At 40.8% G+C, this 20,063-nt stretch overlaps 1 protein-coding gene across 3 annotated transcripts in view; it reads left to right on the top strand.

Moving 5' to 3' along the window:
• kcnb2 (potassium voltage-gated channel subfamily B member 2) overlaps positions 1-20,063 on the top strand; it is a 101,557-nt gene that overhangs the window by 38,648 nt on the left and 42,846 nt on the right. The gene's annotated exons all lie outside the window — the stretch shown is intronic.

Raw genomic sequence — 20,063 nt, 5'->3', positions numbered from 1 at the left:
TAAGAATCACACGGCAGTTTGGTTTTTTTTATGTTAACCATATTACCACTAATGGCAAAAACTTTTTCCTGCTCTGACATTGTAATATCCTCCGTCATGTTATCCCCTTTGAATGAGCGACAGCAGGAATGATCTGCAGTGAAAAGAGTCTTTTTATTTGGCAGATAACGTGCCATTGGTCAGCCTGGGCTCTCGTTCTGTGTTAGTGCCTTTCTGAGGAGACATTTCTGCACCGGTCAAACCCTTGAGAAGAATTGAGGTCAGTTGACAAATAACAAAGGCATTCAATGGTGTCCGCTGATAAGGCTAGTTACCATGGTGACAGAATATAACGGGCACTGAGTTCTGCCGTTGTTCAAATGATTAGGATCAAGATAAGATTGTATCAGTTACTAGTCTATATTGTGAAAGAGAAAAGGTTGGTACGTGAAGAATCTACTTTTTGGACATTTCAAAGACAGAGACCATAAGCTCTGAACTGAACGCCCACTGCCTCCTCTGGCCGACTGGCTTCCTGTTAGCTTTCTGCAGGCGTGGATGGAATAAAGCAATTTAATTATACGCCTCCTCTTGACTTTTCAAACGTGACAGGACCAAATTGATACATTTTGGATGGACTCTGATGCTGAAAAAAAAGTATTCTCCAGTTTACAGCTGCTGCTGCTTTCCCGATTGTTTTGAATGGGAAAAATGCTTTATGGGCCAGTGTGTGTCACATGATGAACACTGAAGATCCAATCTTGTGCTGTCACTATCAATAACCCAGCACCTTTCCTGGTGGCTTCGTTAGGATGGGTCACGACATCTAGGTTAAAACTAGACCATATTTTGAAATGTATGTTTCCTCCGTATCTAGGACACACAGGACTAGTGTTATGTGTGGCTCTCCTGTAATTATTAACAATTCAGGAGAATCTGCCATGTCTGTAATTTGTAACGTAGAAATTAACACATTACCTACCATATTTTCATCAAACACAATAGTCCCGTGCAAATCGGCATGTCAAACATCTGTTTTCTGTTGTTAGACAACTGAGGAAGTGTAAAATTTTATTTTGGTTCATAATATGTTGAACAGTAGTCAACAGCTGTGCTGTGAGATTGGCTTTATTGATGTTTCAAATGAGCGACAGAGGGTTTTCATATTCGTTCTTTCACTTGATCAAAATAAGCTGCAAGTGTGTGTTTAAGCTTTGAAAACAGAAAATGGGCACATCGACTCTAATCTGTATTAATAATGTGGCTGCTGAAGCACAGTCACTTTTCTGGCCCCCCTTATAAAACGGTCGGGGGGTTACCTTTGACATCACAGCCAGGAGATAATGGACTTAAAACATACTTTTCGCATACTTTTTTTTTTTAAAAAACTAGGGGGTTATTTATTTATGTCTAGGTTATTAAACAACACAATTTCAAATAACAAATTTCGACAAAATGGTGAGGGCATACATCACATTTAAATATAGTCCTTAACCTGCTGTTGAAATATTGATTACAGGACGTTCAGGTGGGCAAAATATGTCCCATGAAAGAAATATTAGTCATATGAAGCCTAGACATCTAAATACCCAGTTTCCAACTAAATTTGGTGTGTTTTTAAAGGTAGAGGTCGAACTTTTATTCCCACCAGTAGTGCTATGAAGTGTTTCTTGTTATTTGTTTATATGTCTGGCAGCTATTCAAGGACACACATCCATCTGCACATGTGCACAGTTATGTGGTTCCCTTTACTGATGGCAGTTTTGGGTTATTTCACTCAGATTGTGGCAAACATGCCAAGAAATGCAGCAATGTGCCAACAAAAGGCAACCGAACAAAGAGACTGCTAATCAGCAAACATGAGGGTAAACAATACAGGGTTCAAAGTGCATCAAAAATGGGGGCTTTGCAAGTGTTGTTTGTTAGCAAGGACGTGCATTCAACATGCTCGTTAGAACCCGAGGTTGCACAAAATGTCTGTCTCCTCTTCATTTATTTAGAGCTGTTTTGCTCTCATTATCAAAGCAAATAAAAGCAATGGTTTTGCCCGTTTCTCAGTTTCGTGAACTGAGCCTCCTACTTTCCCTCTGAAGTGATTTATTCATTAATTAGCCGCAGCGGTGCACTTTGGAGGCACAGCTTGTTAGCTGTTGTGCAAGAATATCATCCATCCTGAGCGAGCCGGGCGCCGCTGACCCTTTGCATGCCGCGCGGATGACTGTTTGCTCCGCGCTCTGTGTAACACATTGTTCTTTTCAGGCGGGTCAGCATGGAGACACACTTGTTGTATTGGTTATATAAGTGCTGGTTTTGGAGAATGAATATTTGATTGAGGCCCTTAATGCAGAGTGAGCGTTCAGATGAGGAGGCGGTCAGTGGGCGGGGAGCAGCGAGCTGCATCTCTGTCCAGGGGCTGGCAGTGTGCCAGCACAGAGGAGAGCTTTTACTGTACCCACTCTTCCACTCTTCAATCTACTCTCAAATGTTCTTTTTCTACTTTTCTATCCCTCTCCTCTGATTCCTTCCTTGGCCCGTCATCTTTCTTTGCAATTTAGCTGTCAGTTTCTCACAATTCTCTGCCCGAAGTTTGTTCTTTATTGCTGATTTGCGTCTTCGTTACCTGCTCTCCAACTCCCAGCCTAGTCAACACAACGTCAGGGGGCATTTGAGTGTTTTCCAAAAAAAACACTGAAAAAAATTGAGCTGTACGGGTATGACTGCAAATGGCTGGGCGAGCGCTCATGTTTATGCATTGGACTACATGTGCATCGCGGCTCGGGACAGACATGGGGGAGTTCAGTCACATGTATGACTACGAGGGTGTGCAGAATGCCATTTAAGGCTGCCGGTGAGTAAGCTGAAGACTGATTACAATAATATAACAACTAATAACAAGCTGTGAACTACACCAACAGTCAATCAAAGCTAAACTGAGAATAATAAAGAGATTCAAGATTAGCGATGTAGGGAAATCCCTGTAGGTCATAGCCTCCTCTGAGAAAATAACAGCAAAAGGGTGATAAAGGAAGTCTTTTCTCCTGTAATTACCTTTTGATAATGTTCAGATCCTGCCCAAATAATGGAAGGGTGTAGCAAGCAGAGAAGGAAAATGAGCCTCGAGGCCACATTCAGTTGTAGAATACTAAGTAACTTCTCACCTGATCTCGACTCTGAGATACTCCCAAGATATTTTCAGAGATTCAGGCTGAACTTGCATCAAGTAAATTGATTAAGTTAATTAATGATTTTGTTAATTGAATGATTGTAGAAGTCATTTATCAAACAACGATTCTCCAATGTTCCAAAATGTGCTGGTTCCACTTTTATTTTGTTTATATGTGGCAGACCCTGCCACCTTTCTAGCTTCAGATAGTGTTCTTGGGACCTTATTTTCCTCTGAGAGCTTATTTATTCAGTCACAGACAAATTTAGTATCTAAGTTTGTATTATAACCTCATAAATATTATAACTATTAATATTCTATATTTGAAGTAAATCCAGATGTACATAGTGCCCCTTTTAATAATTAAAATGACCATTAGTTGAAGGCCTGCACTGAAAAAAAAGCCAATGACGTTCATTCAATAATCAGGCTCTAATCCCAGGACTGTAAAACTATTCATTTATTCATCTGTGTTGTCTCTAATATTTAATTAAGTCTGGCCCAAGTATATTTTTTTAATTGGATTTAATTAAGTTTGCGGTGGGACTGGGTGGAGGGAAAACATATTAAATTGATAGATGTAATGGCAACATCCATTGTTAGGTGGGTAGGAAACCTCCCAGCCTTTCATTTTGATATGTGTGACTGCAGTGTTTCTGGTGTTGCTGTGGTTTACATTGTGCTCTAATGTTGCCACTGTCTACATTTCCGTTGTTGTTTGGTTATTTCTGTGAGACCCACACTGGTTTAACTGCGGTGTGCATGTTTGGTGAGATGGAGATGGAGTGACTCAGCTTCAAGACTAGTTGGTGGAAAAACCCCTGGTGCTTCCTAACAGCCTACGATCTGTGCTGAGCCGGTGTGCACGAACATGTGAACAACTCTGGTATGCCTCGACTGAGGAGTTAAGTTCCAGTGAAAAAAATGGAATTATCTTAAAATATGTTGAGTGAATCATCTCCTTGTTTTGCTAAGTTTAGTCGAGGGGACATTTTCTCAGTGTACCGGGTTATAAACTAAATGAATAAGGATAGCTCACAGCAAGATTTCCAATTAATTTTTATGTGTGTTTTTAAATTCAGGGCTTAGTTAAACCAGGATGCCTGCGAGCACAGATGAAACAGCAATGGTGGTTTTAAAAAAAAAAAGGTTAGGTTAGGTGCAGCTGGTGTAGTCACGGATGAGCACAGTCGGACTGCGGTTGTAACCCCCCACCGAAACCCCGCCCAACTTCCCTTCTTACTTTCCGCTGTGGACACAGTTGGACGATCGGAAAGCCACAGTGTCATCACGTACACTATATTGCCAAAAGTATTCACTCACCCATCGAGAGCCATACATTAGCAAGTGCAATGCAAAGTGTCAGATGCAGTGGTGTAAAGCACGCCGCCACCAGACTCTAGAGCAGTGGAGACACGTTCTCTAGAGTGATGAATTGCTTCTCCATCTGGCAATCTGATGGACGAGTCTGGGTTTGGTGGTTGCCAGGAGAATGGTACTTGTCTGACTGCATTGTGCCAAATGTAAAGTTTGGTGAAGGGGGCATTATGGTGTGGTGTTTTTTTTCAGGAGCCGGGCTTGGCCCCTTACTTCCAGTGAAAGGAACTCTGATATTTGACAATTCCCTGCTCCCATCTTTGTGGGAACAGTTTGGGGATGCCCCCTTCCTGTTCCAACATGACTGTGCACCAGTGCACAAAGCAAGGTGCATAAAGACATGGATGAGAGGGTTTGGTGTGGATGAACTTGACTGTTCTGCACAGAGTCCTGACCTCAACCTGATAGAACACCTTTGGGATGAATTAGAAAGGAGACTGAGAGCCAGGTTTTCCCATCCAACATGGACAGATGGTCAAAAATTCCCATAAACACCTTGTGGAAAGCCGATATCTTATTAAACCCTATGGATTAAGAACAGGATGTCACTTAAGTTCATATGCATGTCAAGGCAGGTGAGCGAATACTTTTGGCAATATAGTGTATCTCTAGCTCTCTTTTCCAGCCAGCTCCCCCTTCTCTTCATCTGGATGTTGTCTTTTATTCGAGGTTACAGCCTTTGAGGAAAGGGTGCAGCTGTGTGCTGCTCTCTCTCTGTTCTCTCCTGACACGCCCGCCCTTCCCCCCCGGGGGAGGTCATGGAGATGGTGGTTTAGCTCACCAGTCTTATGCCTCCCTAATTGTTGCTCCCATGTGGGTGGGTGCGGGTAAGTGAATGATAGGGAAGCGGGGAGAGGGGAAGGTGGGAACAGAGGGATGCAAGGGTCAGTTGTCTCAAAAAGGCACAAGCTAATGATAGCAGCGCAGCGGCACGAGGAGAGAGCCAGAAATTGAGCTGTGTGCCTACCTATTGTGTTCGCACTGGTGGATGAGGGACAAAGAGGGTGCAAGGGATGCAGCCATGGTCACATGGACCTTCACTGAGCATCCCACTGAGCAGACAGCAGCCAGCCATATGGGATTCAGCCCAACAGTGGATAAACAGGCCTAGAGAATAAAGATGTGAGACAAGAGGAGTGGAAAGGACGGAACGGATGGTCAAAATTCAGAGCTGTTATGCTATTATGCTAGTTTTCAGGTTTAGTTCAGGAGTCTAGGAGAAATTGTTTGCTGTGGATTATAGCAGGTCCAAGGCAAGTCTGCTCTGATTGGTCATCTCTCACAAGCCTGAGACTTCACAACCTTAAGGAAGTCCTGATGGCTTTTTGAAGTCGCAGTCCTGAGTGTGCATTTTCTTGGTGGATCTCATATCACCCTGTTGGTGTTCCCTTACAATTTATCTCAGTGACCATTATTGCAACTGACAATCACTGACGTGATTGGTCAGTTTGAATGATTGTCCTGGAGCAAAGTCAATGGCATTATTAACATTCAGCCACTAAAATTCAGCCACATTGCCAATGCTTGGTAACTAACAATAACATTGCTAATGCTAGCTAACAATAAGGGGGTATAGGATGCCGGGTGCGTACTGCCATTTATTTTTTTTTATATCCATAACAACTGGCAACTACCAAGACTCTTGATCACTAATGAAACACAGCTGACAAACCTCGTTGGAAGCTGGAGTCATTTTGGAACAACTTTTTTAAAATGATTGTGTTACAGTTGCTTATTTTTAGGGAAAAGAGATACATTTTACCCTTCACCTTTCATCTAGCGCTGTAGATTTGTCTACATAAAAATGTTTCCACTATGATCTCTAATATTAAGACTTTCCAGAAACAACACCAACACGGCGATATCTGATCCTGTGCATTTCCATTTAATCCCTTGATTAAGTGTTTTGATACTTTCTTAGTATTTATATCGCACCTTGAAGTTATTCGTTTACATAACACTTCCTTGATGAAGTGTTCACATTATACATCTATAGATATCAGCATTTGGTGTAAAGACAGTTTTCTCAAATGAAACACCATCTTACAGCATCAGCTAACTTGTTGATCAGACTTCATGACAAAGACAGCTTAAAAAGGTCACCGGCATTTGTTTTATTTCCCCGGAGTTATGAGATCTTTTATTTGAATATTCTTTTGACATTCTGCTGGATATGTGGTGCGAGTTCCCAGTGGGTAAAATGTGTGTACCCAATGTGTGTATGTAAAATTTAGCTGTTGCCATGGTTGTGTACCGTATTTACCGACTGCAGGCCACTGCGAGGTCTTGACAGCTGTGTGTGTGTGTGTGTGTGTGTGTGTGTGTGTGTGTGCGTGTGTGTGTGTGTTCTTGTACTTACCACATACTGAGGACCAGAATGAGTTTTTAACCAACAAAGTGAGGTCATTTTTGGGAAGTGAGGACATTTTGGCCGGTCCTCACTTTGTTTTCACTGAAATCACTTCCTAAGGTTGTAAACATGCTATACTCTGTTTCTCTCAAAAGTCCTCATTTTGGTGCAAGAATCCGTTTTTCCACTCCTGATTTTCACACCGTTTTGCTCTCTGGCTCACACTACAGGCGATTTTCTGGTACTGCACCCAAATTATTCCACAACTGCAAAGCATGTAGTCCTCTGTTATGTTGTGCTTACAGCTATAATAAATAGTTTTGTACTTGACATTTGCAATTCTTATTGTTTTTTGAAAATAATTAAATGTAGATTAATATATTTATTGAGCTTACTAGGTCCTGAGCACTGAAAGTGCATGGACCCTCTTGCTCTGATTATCTTTCCTTCCATCTTTCTTTCTTTCCTTCTTTCTTTCTTTCTTTTCACCTTAAAGTAAGTGGCTTTTGGGAGAGACTAAAGATGCTTGTCAACTCATGAAACTTTGCACAAAATTTGATGATTGGAGAAATGTTCATTTAATATGGATTTAAGGCACAGGCATGGCAAAATGGGTGGACACTGCCCCTAAGAGAGTGAGCTTTACATGAAAATAACTTTGTAGCTAACAAATGACATAACTGGCATTAAGGATTCAGATTTAGATCTGTGGCAAACCAGCTCTCCTCAGCTTCCTCAAGAAGAGATGCTGTTGTACCTTCCCAATGACAGTAAATGTATGACAGGCCCAGAGAGTTCTTCAGTACTGTTCACCCCCTGAAATTTAAAACTGGAGACACTCTCCACTGCTTCACTACTGATTAAAATTGGGTTATGATTTTTCCACTTCCTCCTGAAGTCCAGTATAATCTCCTTTGTCTTCTTGTTGTTCAACACAGATAACTGGTGGAACATCAAATTGTCAGGTTTTGCACCTCATCTCTGTGTGCCATCTCATTGTTGTTATGGATCAAGCCTATGATCTTCAAGTCATTTGTAGACCGAGTCCCTCTGTCCCTCACCCATCACAACCTATTCAAAATATTCTGGTGACACACTGCTATACTTGCATTCCTCAGTGACGATAACTCGTTAAGCTATCAACATTTCCATTGCCCACTTCACACAATGATGTATGGACAGCTATGTACAGCTGAAAAAAAACAGAGAACTGGTCATTAATACTTCCAACACACACAGCACAGTCCACCACTCCACCCTCAAATCCATCTGCATCAATAATTACTGCTGAGATTGTGGAGAGATTGATTTGAGTGCAGTGGACAAGCAGTAATCCTAACCCCCTAACCCAAACTGGAGCTTAGCCCTAAAACACTGGGCTACAGACCTGGTTCTGACAAATGTTTGTAGAGCTCCTGGAGGGTTTTCAAGACCAGTCTGATCCATGTCCCTAGCCCCTTCAATTCCTAAGTTATGGGCCTTTATGTTTGAAAGGTCAGGAGGTCATCATGCAAAGTGAACCATGAAAACTTTTACCTTCATAACTCCTGAACCACTCAAGTAAGAAGGACACCCAGGGCACTGTTGCGTTCAGTAAAATGATGGCTACGTGTTGTCGTGAAGTGAAAAATATGCCCTCACATTTCTGTGGAATGTGCCATCATAAGAGGTCAAAAGTTGGTCAAAGCTTGAGATTTTGTTGAAGGGCATGGGTGGTGAACTTTGATGTTTCGCAAGCAAAAGAAGGAAGCTGTTATAACTCAGCTGTACATGGTGGAATCTGCCCCAAAACTTACAGGTATGATGAGACTCCCAACCTGAAAACATCTCCATGCCAATATTCAGTTATCTTGTATTTACCTCTCCTTGTTTCAGATTCCCCCTTCCCTGCTTGTGTGGTTTTGTCCTCCTCCCTGATTGTCTTCCCCCACCCTGATTACTTTCACCTTATTACCTCGTGTGTATGTTTATAGTCCCTGTGTTTCCCGTGTCTGTTGCCAGTTTGTCTTTTGTCCATGCACCGAACTTTGCTGCCAGTCAACGCTGTTACCTTGCCTACTCTCTGTCAGTTTTGCTTTGGAGTCTGCACCATCAAGTATCCCAGCCGCAATGCATTCTCATAAATGAAATGAACAGTGTGTGAATATTTGAATGATTTCTAAAATCAGCTAAAGGATGAAATGACGTGACCTAACAAATTGGGAAAGAAAGCCCATCTCAAACTGAGTATTTCAGTTAAATAACCCACTGTAATGAAGGAAGCTCTGTCAATCTAGTCAATTTGCTATAAAAAATGAATGAATTACATCATCGATGAATACTTGATCTGAAATAATGTGATTTATAACATATAGGGCTAAAGGATGAAACAACGTGATGTCGTGACCAGTATGCTTGAATGCAGGTTACACAAAACAATAACTACTAAGGAAATAAGGACCTTATAATCAGCTATTTGTTATGTAACAATCTGATCAATTTTAAAATCAATCTGGAACAATTCATTATGTAAGGGGTCATTAACAGCTGTTTAACATATATGGCGTTAGCAGCAAGTGTGTGTCGCAGGATGACTTCCTTTTGCAGTGTTTCATACAGTTGAGTCCTGGCATTTATCAAATGTAAAGTCTTTTTAAAAACAACGCACTGTCAGTGGCAACTCTGCAACAAGCAAACAGCAGGTGACTTTGACATCATGCCCTGCTCTCACCATATATGAAGTGTTACACAATGTCATCAGACAAAGCATAGTTACTTGCACGAGTTTGACAGCGGGTTTATTTGCCAACTGCCAGAATACCATGACGTACATTAACTGTTATCTAGTGTGCAACAGCAGAGTTTGTGCTTGTGTTCACAGCAAGTTAGCTAATTGAAATTAACCAGAAGATCCGGATGTTATTCTCCAGTGTCTTTTCCCCCACTCCACTCCAGCAGATCCAACAGAGAGTAGAGACAGACAGTTGGGGAGTTGTGGAGGACAAAGCTTTGGTAGAGGAGTCTCCCCCTCCTGAAGCTTCTCTCTGCAGCTCCCCGACTGTCAGCTCTGTCTGTGCTGGCGTCTGTCTCTCTGCTCCACTCAGCAAAGTAATAGGCTGTACTACTCTGTGATAAAAGTAACCACACAGCAAGCTTTGTTATTTGTTCAATATTTGCAGGAAAAATTATCCAAAAAGCACTGACACCACTAAAATGCTGATGAGTACTCCTGGTTGGCTTGGTGAAACTGTGACGCTCCTTATTATTCAGAACCTTAATATTCAGCCTTAATATAATTTAAATGAGTGAGTTATAAAATAATTTGTGTTCTAGAGACCAAAAACATTTTTTGTGCTAGGCTGTAAATATATTTATTTCTACTGTGAAGTTGGGCATTTTAACATGGGGGTCTATGGAAATTGAACTGCTATTGGATGCTGCTTGATTAGAAAAAGATTTTTTCCTGTTTTGCTCAGCTTTGGTGAAATGAAAAAAGCCCAATAATATTGATACTGTTATCTAAAAAATAAAATAAAATAAAGTTAAAAAAGTAATTCTTCTGAGATAAATATTTGGGTCTATTTTGTACAATCTGGGCAACTTTATCTGGTTTTGGGAAAATGTGATTACATTTTATATTTATTCAAAGCCAGAGAAAAATCTAAATCCTTCTCCAGCTTTCAGGCAACTCTCTTTTACTGAGCAAGAGAAAAGGGCATGCTCTGCTCATGCTTCTCCCACCCCTCCCCCCACTTCTGGAATGTGCAAATTAAGATTCAGCCAATCAGAGCTCTCCATGAGCCCAAGTATCAAGGTGAAACTTCGGTCAGCAGCAAGACTATGCTGTCCAGCTGCACGTCATGGAGACAGTGAAACGGAGGAGAAAAACTATTACATGGAAAGACAACCAGTATTCATCATTGAAAATGCAAGCTGAATTATGCAGTAACCGAGGTAAGCCTTTTTTTTCCTATGTCTGGCTGTTTGCAAGTGGTGTGTTTGAGATGAAAGTGTGATTGTGGTTAACGAGTATAACTGCGTGGTTCAGCGGTGATGAAGAGAGCATGCTAGCTAGACTGTACATTAGCATAGCTGATGCGAAGCTAAGCACAAGGCTAACAGGAACTGTGAGGAAGCTACTACGTTAAGCAGTGTTAGCACAGCCAGACACAGGTCAGTTCGACACAGGTCAGTCTTCATAAAATCTGACAACTGCAATGTGGTAAAACTGATGTGCACATGAAGGCAACATGAAGCTCCGGGGCTTATGTGAGCTGTGAAACCCGGACACAGACAGCATAGGAGAGATTGAAATAGGAGCTTATAAATGACACCAAAACAGTTTTTATTCTCTACACTGTGGCGTTATTCTACAGATTTTCTCACATATAGTGCTTGGCTGGTGTTAATTTTGGACCGTGCAGGCTTTGTCCCCTGACTGGTTTATCTGCTTGGGCTTTATATGGACCAACAATTAATTAATATTGTCAGATAGTGTTATGTCATATGTTAGATTCCACTAATAAAATGCTTTTCTTTTTATGAATGGTAGGGGAAACAGTGCTTTTTAATGAATCATACTTCGTCTTTACACTATATTATTTTCAAGTCTTATCAAAGGCTGTTTTGCTTGAAAATGTAACAGTACTGAAATCGATTTGCTCTGTGTTAATTTTTTCAAACATAAAATTTGGGTGCACCTCCTGGAGGAGCTAAATATGTTCTGTCCCAGGCTGCAGTCTCAGCAGGGACTTACTCAATCATCACACAAAGGCTGGAAAGTTGCTGTTGTATTTTATATAATTTGTTCACATGTTGCTGGTCCCATGCTGTGCGCACGGAAGGTGTGTGTGCGAGTTACTGTGGTTACTGCATCCTGTCACTCTGACACCTTCTCCTGATTCAGTAATACGCTTTTAGGTTGGTCTGCCTCTACCAAATTCATGAACCTCAACACTCAAATCTAATGATATAATTTTAGATTTTGATTGAAACCTTATTCTGCTTCATGATGAAATGTTTTGATGTGTTAAGCAGGCTGTTCAGTTAGTTCATACATCTACTTCTGAATATCAGAGCACAGTCTGTATCACAGTAGTCTTTGACCTGAGATAATGTCAGTTAAATGATCTGCTGTTAACACTGTGATTATTGGTTTGTGTGTGACATTTAAAGGGAAGACTGAGCACTTTGGACCCTATGGTCTTTGGTATGTTAGTATTGACTATTCACTTTGTATTTTAAGTAATTTAGCACTTTTTGTTTAATATATATATTGTAATTAACACATAGTGATATGTGCTCTATTGTGAGACATATTTGTCTGTTTTGTTATTTATGGGAATTGCCACAGCAACATTGACATTTAATTTTACACCTGTAAGATTCAGTTTCTTGTTTTCCTTGAAACATTTTCATAGGTAAGGAACATGAAGCCACCTCAGCCAAGGGTTCAAGAGGAGTCAAAGTGAGCCAGACATCATTTTCAGACAGACAACTAGAAGAAAATAATGGTAAGTAATACATATATTATTTAAAAAACCTATTTGAATGTACAGTAGTTCAGCTTGAGCATTCATGACTCTCTCTTAGCAACTTTCAGGGTAATTCAGCAGTTTTTATTGTTTAACTCTGATGTTACTCAGTTACTCAGTTACTGTTCAGCTTAGCAGTTTGCTAAGTGATTTGATAGCTTGTAGAGGATTATAGTGTTTATTACTTATTACTTGTAATCAGACCACATATTGGGCAAATAATGACATGCAGCTGCATTACAGGCAAAAGAAGAACCACATCTAGGTTATTCTCAATACATACAGTACCTTCAGTAATGCAGACTACTGTGATACAGAAGTATCAAAAAAATTTCTCCAATCAGAAGTATTTCGCGTGGCATCCTATAGCCTAGGTCTCCACTGCTATTCTTCATGTTAAGTGGGCAAGAAAATGTAGTCATTCAAAATCATAAGTGCAAGTGGACTAATAGTAGATGTCTCTATACTCATATCTGTTTTACTTATTGCCTGAGAGTCACTAAATATATTGCTGAAATGTTTGATTCTTATGATGGTGTTGTAACCAGCTCACAATGGATCAAATCATGTGCTCAAACTGATTGTAGATGTCCTGGCATTGTGAAAACTAGATGCAAAGAGCACACCACACCAGTTTTCAGGTCTTTCCTCTGACATCCAGTCAGATGTGCAATTAAATGTGATGTTTTCATTAATGCCCACCAGTCATTAAATGGTCTGGGCCCTAAATATATTGCTGACATGCTGATTGTAGATGTCTGTCTATTACCATCTGCTGTCTTACAGGTGGAGATCTGCCAAGTCCGACCCCTACAAGTTCCCTTGTTGAGCACCGACAGGAAGCTGTAACTACACGAAGACATAATGATGCTGGTGATGAGGGTTATGATGATGAGGGTAAGTGATGGCATTGTGAACACTAGACAGAAAAAGCACATTACACCAGTTATCAGTTCTTTACTCTGAAATTCAGTCAGATGTGCAATCAAATTTAATATTTAAGTTATTGCCTAGAAGTCGTTAAATGGTCTGGGCCCTAAATATATTGCTGAAATGTTTGATGCTTATGATGGTGTTGTAACCAGCTCACAATGGATCAAATCATGTGCTTAAACTTACTGTATATGTCTCTGAGTCTGTACTAACGTGTGCTGTCTTACAGATGGAAGTTCTACTGTTGAGTACCGATGGGAAGCTGTGACTACACGAGGACATGATGATGATGATGATGATGAGGAGGAGGAGGAGGAGGAGGAGGAGGAGGAGGAGGAGGAGAGTGATGATGAAGAGTGTGATTGCTGCTGCTGTTAAAACTGGTAATTCTCTAAAAGCAAGAATTTTCTTTTGAGCCTCAGAACAACCTCAAAATTTGAAGAGATGAAGACGTGGTAAAGACAATATCAACCATGATAAGAGATTAGTTAAAGATTGAATGTCACAATTATTACATGAAAGTTAGACATTTTAGGTATAATCTAAAATTATGATAAAAGTGAGAGGAGATCAGACTTTTATATTCATGAATTAAAAATATCAATTGGCTTAATATATTTTATTGGTTGTCTTTCCATGTATCCGCTTCTAACAAACAGAGGAGATATTCCCACTCTTGATAGCTGCTTAATTACTTATGTTCTTCACTGTATGAATCAACTACCTCCTATGAGCTTTGTTGAAATCTCTGCTGAAATTTTGTAGCCCTTTCATTTTGACATAATTACACTTATAAATAATGCATATGTCTCAGTAACCCATGTACAGTAAGAATTCTGTTCTTCATTCACTAATGGAGACAAGGAGGTAGGGATCAAACAGTGACTATTTCTCCAACTTATTTAGAGAAGATACATGTTGGATTGATCACAGAGGCTTTTTATTACCTGAGCTCAGCTATTAGCTATAATTTCTTTAAAATAGGCCTGCTGGTTTATTTTGCTTTGCTTTGCAAATTAGCACTTACATATGTTGTGTAATTTTGTTTTAATGAAGGATGATTTTAAAATGGTAAACATATCCAGCAGTTAACTCTGTGTTCCGATTTCTAGGTGCTTCAAAAGTGCACAGAAAGAGACCCTGTTCTGCTGAGGAGAGAACTGCTGTCAAGCGGAGGATGACAGTTTGTAACTCTCAGGAAAGTACCAGCAAAAGATGACTGCCTGCTCTGCATTGGTAAAGAGTCTCCTATATTTAACACCAGAATATGGGTAGAAAAAGGAGTCTGTTATTCATAAAGTTACCTAGTGTTAAGGGATATGATGCAGATCTGTTCACTAAGAACCACGCTGCTGGCTACAAGTTGCCAATGTTGAAATGTTGTATCGAGTTGGCAGTATTATGTTTCTGTTGTTTCTCTGAGAACAACTGACAATTTATGAAAGAAGCTTTTCTTTGCAATGTTTGCAATAAAATGTACAATTATGTGGGGCCTTGCTGATTTGTCTTTTTTTTTTTTTTTTCATGAATTTCAGCAATCAAATATCAAAAATAAACCCAATTTAAAAATTCGCTTAATGACAGTAAATTTATAACGAACGAAACTGGCTATTGAGGATTACATTTTCTAAAATTAAGCATTTCATAATTTCATAAGGTAAGAACAGAGTATTATACCATGGAATTATGCCAAACCTGTCCTCAGTAGGCCTAGAGTAAGCATATCTCAGTTAATAATCCCAGTGAAATACTGTAAAACAATAATCTCACAAACTAAGTTTCTGGTCCCCACTTTGGTGGTTAAAATCTTTTTTCTGAAACTTTGTCTTTCACAAAATCTAAGGTGGTGTATAGGTTAAGGGTGCCCTCTACTGTCAAGAAATGCTATTTTTATGTTGGTCTGTAGCGTGGAAGTGCCGGTCCTCGCTTTGTGAGTCTTTTTCACCGGACCTCACTATGCAGCAAGTACAAGAATGTGTGTGTGTGTGTGTGTGTGTGTGTGTGCTCATGTATTCTTGTTTTCAACACTGAAGCTGACTTGTGAAATCAGGCTTTGGGAATGCTGTGAGTATATGTCAAAAACTTTAATCCACAAATGAGTCTCCCCTATGCCCTTTACATCTTAACTCTTCCCAACAGGGCCACCACCCCTGTATAAATAAGAATATTTACATAAAGATAAAGAGTCAAATTACTTTCTGATATCGTAATTAGGAGTGATTGATTCTCCGCAACATTGTTATTAATTTTGTTATGAAGGGATCATTATGTAAATTGAAAAGACTGCATTTCATTAAAATTAACTGTCAGTGTGAGGGGAGAGACTCATTAACTGGAACTGCAAAGGTTTTCTTGTGAATGATTTTTCTCTCGCCCTTGATCCAAAATCGAGTTATTCTTAGCTTTGGTAGCTCCGGGCAACTGTTGCCATGCATACATATCCGTCTTGGTGGCGCAGGCTTTTTCTTTTTTTTTTTTTTTTTTCTTTTCTTTTTTCGCAACAGTGGGGAGGTACAGTGTTAAGGCGGGCGAGGAGAAGGTGATTGGTGAAATGAACCCAAGGGACCATTGATTTCCGAAGAGTAGGAGATATAGCAGTTTGTTTTCTGCGGCAGCTTATGGAGCCATGAAATGTCCATTGTTTAACAGTAATGCTCGGATTGTCGCCGGGTCGATGGAGAAGGTCCCTGTGGTCGTCTGCAGAGGCATAAAATAAAAAATACGGGGCACTGGCTGAAAATTTTACAGGAGTGGCTCATGAGCAAGTATCTGTGTGTTTGTGTGTGGCAGCTGGCTCAGCTGTTCCTCCTGGCCTGCTGTGGGCAGATGTTTGTGGGAAGCTTTGCAGAAAAGAAAGCTCTCTCATGTAAACATTTTCAACAATACTTTAAGCTTCTTATAGACTTATATGACTTATATGAAGCGATGTTTGACCCGCCGTGGCTTTCATTTACTTTTTATTCCTTTGCCATGCAAAACTCGATCATCTACAGAGCTTTGCAGCTTCTGTGGCTACAGAGATTGCAGTTTAAGGCAGAAATCGTGATGCGGAGGGTGTTGAAGATACAGCTGTGATAGGCTCTAGTCTATATAAGTCAGTTTTTTTCAGTGTGTATATTAACACTTGAAAATTAGACCTTCACAGACCTTGAAATCTGAAAACTTGAGAGGAAGCCGACACCACTGGTATCCTGTTACAGATCATTTTGAATCGATTCTTCTTTGGATGGTGAATCAGGTTATGGTTTGACGTTTCGTCACACTGGTGCTCTTCAATGTTCCAAAACTCCTCAGCTGACTGCTTGTCCTCGTGCGGTGCAAATCACAGTGACTTTCCCACTACATGGCACTTACATAAGACCTCACCGTGCAACTGAGCTGAAGTGCACTTGAAGTCATGAAAGTAAAAGACAAGAAGATGATTTTTCTTTTCTCACTTTCAATGGCAACTGACCCTCTTGAAGCTATAACACTATGAGGAGATGGTGTAGAGGGCCGTCTCCAGTGTAAACTTCAGTAAGCCAGTGGAAAGATATTTGGATTAAGGTTTTAGGTATTTTTTTTTTTTGGTTGGTTGGTTGCTCTCCCTCAATGAGTGGACAGAACTTGACGGATGGAAGCTTTATCGACTCAACTCTCCAATGTTCGATGGCCAGTGATCACAAATGAGAGCGGGAGGAGAGGAGAGCCTGTGTGTTAGCCTCGGCGGCAAAGGTTAAGACAACAGATTGAATTTCCTCAGCTTTGCTTCGTCTATACATGGATTTATCCCAAGCGAGCCTTAAGCTGGCATTCTTACCTCATTAATTCTGGTTTGGAAGTGCGTGCACGCGCGTGTGTGTGCGCGCTACATGACGCTCTTGTCTTTCTTCACTTCAAAGCACACGAGCGGCGTTTTGTAGAGGATGGCAGTGTGGGAAGCTAAAGGGAACTGGTCTCTGCCAACTTTAAAAACTCATTGATTGGCTCCTGATCAATTTAATTATTTATCTTTCAATTTCATGGTGTGTGAGCTAAGAGAAGGCACAGCGCTGTCTGCATTAGGCATTCAGGAGGACGAGGAGGAGGCGTAACTTCCCCTTTTTTGATATCTTGCTGTTCGGCGCTGAGAAATGCTGAAAAAGACTGTACAAAAGTTAAAGAGCAAATGTCCCGCTGTGAACATGAACCATCGTCCCTCCAGGAGCACGCTCAGCGAATCAAAGTCTCATGTGATGCCGCATGAAAGTTCAGCAAAGCACAAAGCTGGAGTGACAGTAGCTGCGTTTGACTCTTAATTTAATCACATACATGAGAGGCTGTAATGTAGCCACATAAAAGCCGCGTCACGGAGGGGGAAATGTGCCGGGCGTCAAAGAGGATTATGGTTTGTTTATATCAGGTTTTGTGCATTTTACAGTTTATTAGTCGAAGAGTGAGAGAGATGATGCATCTCGTCTGTCGCCGAAAACAAAGAGCTGTCAAAGGCGGATGGACTGAAAGCAAACTTACACAAGCGTTTAAGACGCTGAAATTCTGCAGTAAGATCACTTCATTCCAGTGGATTAACATCAAGTGGGTTTTTGCAGAAGGGCGAGGTAAAAGTTTTTCTTAAGGTTCTTGAGGTTTGAACATTACCAGTTGTGGGCCGTCCTCGCACACTTAGAGAAGCAGCCAGAGCAGAAGCCATTAGCTGTGTTTCCATTAGCCTATTGTTGTGCACATTTTCGAATATTGCATTAAAAAAAAGTTGATGGAACTCAACTAATTATTTTGAATAAACTCAATTTTGCAACATGTTTTTTTAAAAGCGTTAAATTAAAACACTTTTTCTGATCAGCTGTTTCCTCCCCGAGAGATGAAGAAGCTGTGACCTCTGTTGGTGTCTTTAACATTTCCCTCTTGAAAGCCAAGGCAACTGGCTTTGTTTCTTCTTCTTCTTTTTGTTCTTTTTGTTCTTCTTCTTCTTCTTCTTCTTCTTCTTCTTCTTCTTCTTCTTCTGCTTCTTCTTCTTCTTCTTCTTCTTCTTCTTCTTCTTCTTCTTCTCCAACCTCCACATCTTCTACTCTTTTTAAGCCAGCCATGCACACCCAGTCGTGGAAAAGTGGGGGAACCCAAGGGAACGCTGAGATTTTAAAATGCCACATCTCCTATTTAATGTAGGCCTACTTGTGCAAACAGCGCACCGAATTGCATTGTCGTTCGATGTACATTGATTTTGATCGGCTACATAATTACCAACAAGCTTCCTCCACACATGGCTGTTATGCTAAAGGCGAGGTGGGTTTTGTGGGGCGAATTTATAAAATGTACCACTGACAAACTGCTCTGTGTAGTTCAGTTGACTCACTCCAAAAAAAAAGTCTGGTGGAAAGGTGTATTTTCATATTTTTGGGTAATTGTTTTTCAACAACATTTCAAAAGTTGGCTTCACATTTTCTTGACAGTTGGATGGAAACGCAGCTACTGCAGCTTATTAGCTGTGTGTCATCATCTTGTTTTATATAACCCTCCTCTGTTGTTGGAGTATAAACTGCTCCACAAAAGAGGCTTTGTTTGCTGACGGCTATGAGACAGAAGTCGGCGATACAGATACAGCTTGAGAACAAACTGTGATCCGATCCTTCCATTAGAAACGGAGCTAACACGCCCGCTGAATGACAGATAGCTAGCGTTTAGCATGCTCGACGTACAGCCTATATTTGCGAGTCTGTCAGGCCAGAGAGCTTCTTTTCCCCTGTCAAATAACTCCTGTTAAAACGCCTGATATCCTCCTTTATTGCTCTTCACCTCTACACTGCTCTTGCCTCATCTGAAGACGCTCAACCAGCACAGTTCACCATCCTAATCTGTCGCCCATTTCCATATTGCTGACTGTCTCTTCTTAATCACTTCCCCGCAGCAATGTCCCTGACAGTCTGACCCGTCTCGACCTCCTAACTTGTCATGCACTCTTTGGCCTGAGGGTTGATTTCACCTCTGAATTACTCCACTACTGTATCGCATGTCTTCCCTCAGTCTTTCCCCCCCATTTTCTCTAACTGTCACTGACTGGGCTCCTGCAGGCAGCAGCTACATCTTTGTGATTATGCTTTAGAGTAAACATGAATGGACCACACACGCACACACGTGTCTCCGCAGGATAATATTAGAGAGCTGAAACGTGGTCTTAAAGACATATAGGAGTCCTTGCCTTTGTCTTAAACACCCACACTTTGCAGACGAAGCACTTCTGCTGCTTCTCTCCGCTCAGCTTGAAAGTTACGCTTTGAACTGCACTTGTGTGTTTATTCTGCAGTAAGAACTAATGTTAATCTCCTTTTCATGTTTCGAGCTGGTTTTGACAAGCTTATCTCCATAAAGCAAGACAGTTTTACGCAGCATTTTATGTAAATCAAGCTGGCATGACGAGTCCTAGCCGTGTCTGCTCACTCTATTCATATTGCCGGTCGGGTGTGTAATATTTATAACCTTCACTTTTGATTTAAACTGAAGAAAAGACTGTGCCAAATGGAGAGATACAACGTTATGTAAAGCTGGAGACTTCTCAATATAAACAATGCGACCACTGTGTGCCTTGTTTTGTCGCATGGTGCCTCATGAGTTAAACACTGATCCCTCTGATGAAAGCTCCGTCTGGGGAGTAACTAAGAGCGATGCTACAAATCGGTATTTATGACTGTTATCACTATGATGTTACGATCGTCTGGTGCCGGGATTTGAAGCTTGAGCTTGTGCTTGTCAGTCCGTCCATCTGCTCTAATATTGA

Source organism: Acanthopagrus latus, chromosome 19, assembly GCF_904848185.1.
Source record: "Acanthopagrus latus isolate v.2019 chromosome 19, fAcaLat1.1, whole genome shotgun sequence".
NCBI classification, from domain to species: Eukaryota; Metazoa; Chordata; class Actinopteri; order Spariformes; family Sparidae; genus Acanthopagrus; species Acanthopagrus latus.
This window is presented reverse-complemented; position numbering and strand designations above follow the sequence as displayed.